This window comes from Bubalus kerabau, chromosome 4, assembly GCF_029407905.1.
Source record: "Bubalus kerabau isolate K-KA32 ecotype Philippines breed swamp buffalo chromosome 4, PCC_UOA_SB_1v2, whole genome shotgun sequence".
NCBI lineage: Eukaryota > Metazoa > Chordata > Mammalia > Artiodactyla > Bovidae > Bubalus > Bubalus kerabau.
In genome coordinates this window covers 161,484,575-161,490,385 of record NC_073627.1, presented here as the reverse complement: position 1 = coordinate 161,490,385, position 5,811 = coordinate 161,484,575, and the positions used below count along the sequence as shown (strand labels likewise).

General features: G+C 36.2%; 1 pseudogene; it reads left to right on the top strand.

The window, feature by feature from the left end:
• Window positions 1–4,181: 4,181 nt before the first annotated feature.
• LOC129651712 (olfactory receptor 13F1-like) lies at window positions 4,182–5,175 on the top strand (annotated as a pseudogene).
• Window positions 5,176–5,811: the final 636 nt, after the last annotated feature.

Here is a 5,811-nt window from a genome sequence, read left to right as displayed (position 1 = left end):
AGACACAATTGAAGAAAGGCTTAGCAAATTGAAAGGTTATTCAGTAGAAATATCCAGATTGATGTATGGAGAAAAAAAGAGTGGAAAATACAGAAAGGACTGTAAGAGCTTGTATGGGTCATGTTGGAAAAGACTAGTATGTATAGCTGAACACTCAGGGGGAGAGGAAAGAGGGGAAATGGGATAGAAAAGAAATTGGCTAATACTGAATGATTTTCTCAAACTTATGGAAGACATCAAGCCTTAAACTCAAGAAGATCTATAAAGTTAAGAAGGGTAAATAAAAAGAAAGCCACATTTAAGAATCTCTTTGTAAAATTTTAGAAAACCAATAATAAAAATAAATATAAAATTCAGTCAAAGTAAATAACAGACATTTTTCCTCAAAGAAGTAGAGCCCAAGAAAACAAGAAAACAATCTAGAGCCCAAATCTCACCTTGTGGCCATTTAAAAGTGGAATAAGAATGTTTTATCTTCTATTACTCTGATAACTGAGGTAATTGTAGAGATTGCTGAAAATGAATGGGTCACATTACAAGCTCAGAGGCTATTTGGGATGGCATCTCTACAGTTCTATTAATTGGAATCTTTGCTATATAGTTCAAGGGCCATCTGCAGAGGGATGGAAGAGGCAAATAGTGCCCTCTAGTTCTGCTTGCACAGATATTTCTCAAGAATCCGGCCTTTTACTTAGTCAAGTGCCTGAAATAATTACAAAAATTTTACTATTGTTTTTTTTGCCCTGAATTTCTTAATTGAACTTGGAGAATTACACCCAGGAGAAATGGAAACTTTCTTAACTTCTTTAGGTTTCAGAATAACAAAGTTAAATTGTTAAGGGAGTTGGAAGGTCCCTAAAAGCAGTAGAAGACTTTAGTAGTGAAGTTCTAGAGATTGCCCTTCGGAAAATTTTGGAGAAAATCATAGGGGGTGATTTGGGCAGAACAAATCTTCATATGATTATTTATCTTAAGAAATTATTAAACAGTTTTTAATTAACATGAGCTATGTATGCTGACACAGTGAGTCAGGCAAGATTTGGGTTGATTTTTTGCAAACTAGGAACATCCGTGTCCTTTTCTAGTATAATCTTCTGAGTAAAAATACCTCTGCACAACCCACTTTAATATAGTTTTCATAGAATACTATCAAAATTGCAAGTTTTAGAATCTTTTACTCTTTTGAGCACTACACTGGACTCTCAAGAAAGACTTTGCTGAAGATCAGTTTTAAATATTGAAGCACACTCTAACCAAAAGTGAAGATGTGCATTCTGTGTGCTGAGGTAAATGGGAACAGGCATTTGCCATCTCCTTCTAATCTGAGATTTACAAAATTTATTAATAGATCTTAGGTATGCCAGGAAACCAGAATAAAGATATTTACTTTAAAAAGAAACACTAGTTGGTAGGAAAAATATTGAGATGAAGAAATGAGTTTTGAAGGTGGGATAAAACTTTTGACTATGTGTGTTCCAGAGTTTCTCATTTGCCTAGACAAGTCATTGAACTCCCTCAAGTATATGTCATCTATTTTTTTGCATTTAACATTTTTTATTGATGTATAGTTGATTTGCAATATGTGTCAGTGTCTAGTGTATGGCAAAGTGATTCAGTCAAATATATCCACATATTCTTTTTCATTATGGTTTATTATAGGATTTACATATATTATAGTTCCCAGAATTATCTGTCAATTTTAAAATGAAAAGGTTGGGTTAGGAGTTTAGAGTCTATTCTAGCTCTGACATTTAGAAAGAAAGAGAGGAATTTGTTGAAAAAAGTTTAATTATCTTAGCATTGTAATCAGAAATCATTTTAGAGAAAGAGAAAATATAAAGTGACTTGGAGTAGGTGAGACCCTGACAAAGATGTAAGATAAGAATGAGGGAATGAGTGGGACTTCATCTGGATGAGAAAAGGAGAAGACTTCATTGTTTTGTTTTGAAAAGTAGACAGAAGAGCAGGTGAAGGGAGAGGGAACACGAGGGCCCAGAGCCAGAAAAAGAAAACTGAGTGCTGGGTGGGGAAAACCCAATGGAGAAACCCTCAGTGGAGTGGAGGTATATTCTGACCAAAGTGGATGTTAGAGACCATACGTGTCTAACTTTTGCCTTTCTGGAAATGATTGGTAAAGTGTTTCATTTTCATACATGGATTGGAGGTTGAAATGTTAATAATTTTGAAAACTGTGCTATGTTTTACAAATCTGAGCCAGTGTGGGCCAGCACTGCAGCAGCATAGAGGCAATTATGCTTCAGGAGAGCAGGGAGAACATGAAATCATAAACCACTATTGTGATTCTGAGAAACATTAAAGCGATCATGGAATTGGGGTAATGGAGGGAGAAGTCAAAGCAAGTTAATCTAGATCTTGCAAATCTGCACAAGATAGAAGCTATTACCCTTCAGTTGTGTCCAATTCTTTGTGACCCCATGGATCATAGCCCGTGAGGCTCCTCTGTCCATGGCATTTTCTTGACAAGCATACTGGTGGGGGTTGCCATACATTCCTCCAGGCTTTCTTCTTCTCCCATGAATCAAACTTGTGTCTCTTGCATCACTTGCAGATTCTTTACTGCTGAGCCACCAGAGAGCCGGTAAAATCACGTTTCAAAGAGGTCAAGTGATTTGCTAAATTTTGCATGCCAGTAAATAGCATGGTTGATTTCAGAGCTTAAAATCTCACACTCTGAGGATAGTGCTCTAATTCCTTACAGAAGATGACCTTTTGGAAAGTATTTCTTCCTCTTCTAAGAGCACAAGTGATCATTGTCTTTTTCACATCTCACCGTATATCAAATACTTAAAACTAAGAGCTAATCATTGTGTTTCTTAATTCAACTGGTTTCTTTAAGATCAGAGAAATGATCAGAGAAATTTGCAGATGTATATAACAAGTTCAGAGGTCTACAGGCTTTTATGTTGACACAGAGAACCAAAGTGAAAATGCATTTATCTTAACACATATCAAAAACTTGTCATGTTCAAAGCAGCCATGTGTAATTAAAAATCTTAAACATGACATTACTTTGCTAGTATTGTGAGGAACAATCTCTTCACAAGCTCAGCGTCCACTGCAGCGGCAATAGGGATGTGCATATCTGGGTATAGTCAGTGTGATATACTTGAACAACATAACTGTGTACAAAGAATGAAGCTGTACTTATGATTTATGGCATACAGTTTTGATAACTAATTGAAATATTCAAGAAAGTAAAGATTAGAGCCAGGAAGGAAAGGTACTTGAGATCGATAATTGCATATTAAAATATATAAAAAATAAATTTGCGTGCTAAGAATGTGGACCCACAGAGTGGTTGTTTTAGACCAGAAGGTAGAAGTAGAGTTGGAAGATGAGATCAGAGATTTAGGCAATGATGAGAATGTGAGGCTTGTGTAATTTGTGACTGAATTTGTTTGAACTCTATTTTGAAAGACAGTGGTTTTCAAACATACTTCCATATGTGATCAGTTGTGAGATATATTGTAAATAATTTGCTTTACATTATGAATTACTTACCTTTGTAATAAAGGATGGGTTCAGGATTATTCCATAGTCACAAATGCCTTCTTGAAGACAGATATTACATAGTGTTAGAGTGAGTGGACTCTAGATGATCTCCGGTTTACATTTCTTAGTGTGTGGCATTTCCATCCTTTTTTTTTTTTTTCCACATAATGTGAAACTTTTTAGAGTGCAACCAAAACCTTTCCTGTTTTAACTTTTACAACCACAAAAAAAAATGTTTCTTTGCCCAGAGACTTCTGATTTTTAACTTCACTAAGGCCAGTTTATATTTTGATTAAAACAAATCTCAAAATATCTCACTAAGCAATGCCCCTGACATAGGTTAGCATTTGTCTCTGTGTTTGCCTAGTATCTTGGGGCATATGTATATCATGTTATTGTAACTTTTAATTTACAAGAGTTTGTGTTTTATTTGATTTTGATTTGCCTGAGAGAAGAACTTGTATAACCTCACTCTAGATTCTCAGTGCCTTAGAGTGTATTCAGTAAATGTTGGATGAATGAGTGAATATTGCTAGTAATATTGGAAGGCAACGCTCCCTTTAAAGTTCCTCCAACAAAAACTCCTTGAAAAGTTGATAGAGTGTAAATTTTAAATATAGGCCATGTATACTTTTATTCACTATTCCAGATGAACAAAGAAGAATAAAATGGACAAGACAAATGCAACAGTCATTTTTAATTTTATTTTTCTGGGATTTACTCACTATCCCAATGTTGAAATCACCATATTTGTGCTGTGCCTGCTGATGTACTTGATCACCTTACTGGGTAATAGTATTCTGATCTCGGTTAGTGTCCTGGATTCTCACCTACACACACCCATGTACTTCATCTTCAGCAAGCTGTCATGTCTGGACATCTGGTATACTTCTTCTGCCCTGACTCCAATGCTGGCAAATTTTATTTCAGGGAAGAACACCGTCTCATTCTCAGGGTGTGCTGCTCAGATGTACTTCTCTCTGGCCATGGGCTCCACTGAGTGTGTGCTCCTGTCTGTGATGGCGTATGACCGATATGTAGCCATCTGCAAGCCCCTGAGATACCCCGTCATCATGAACAAGAAGATTTGTGTTCGGATTGCAGCTGGCTCGTGGGTGACAGGCTCCTTCACTGCCCTGGTGGGAACTGTGTCTGTTGCAGCCGTCACTGTGTGGAAGTGGTGTCATCGATCATTTCGCTTGTGAGATTCTGGCCGTCCTGAAACTGGCTTGTGTAGACACTTCCAAGGCGCAGTTAATCATGCTGGTGATCAGTGTACTTCTTCTTCCTATGCCAATGCTCCTCATTTGTATTTCTTATGCATTCATCCTCTCTAGCATCCTAAGAATCAGCTCATTGGATGGTCGAAGCAAAGCTTTTCCAACATGTGCAGCCCACCTGAGTGTAGTGGTTTTATTCTATGGGACAGCTCTCTCCATGTACCTGAAGCCATCAAATATAGATTCACAGGAAATAGATAAATTTATAGCCTTGGTATATGCTGGCTTAACTCCCATGTTGAATCCTATCATTTATAGTTTATGGAACAGAGAAGTGAAAGTGGCTGTGAAAAAATTGCTGGTTAGGAACTCTCTCTGTGCTCTTTCAGTCTCTAGTAGCAAATAATATCTGTAAATATTAAGGGATATTTAGTGCTTTCTATATATATCAGGAGATAATTGGGGTAGACACTCATTTTTAAATGTGATGTGCCATTTTCTAAGTCTCTTCTTTGACTAGTCACTGAAAGTCTAAGTAATATCAATGTGTCATACATAAGTTTATCTGATCTTAAACAAATAGTCTCATGATGACAAATTCTAATTTTTATTTGGGGTTATAGGGTTAAATATAATTATTTTGGTTGGTTATTTCTTTCTAAAATTTTTAAAAATTGAAATATATTGATTAATATTGTTTCAAGTCTATAACAAAATAATTCAGTTATGTGTATGTGTGTGTATTCTTTTTCAGATTCTTTTCCAAAGTAGGTTATGATAAGATATTGAATATATTTCCCCATGTTTATAGTAAGTCCTTGTTATTTATCTGTTTTGTATGTAGTATTAGGTAATTGGGTATCTATTAACCTTAGGGTTCTCTGGTTACTCAGTGGTGAAGAATTTTCCTGACAATGCAGGAGGCACAGGTTCTATCACTGGGTTGAGAAGATCCCCTAGAAAAGGAAATGGCAACTCACTCCAGTATTATTGCCAGGGAAATCCTACAGACAGAGGAGCCTGGGGGGCTATATAGTCTATGGGGTTGCAAAAGAGTCAGACACAACTTAGTAACTAA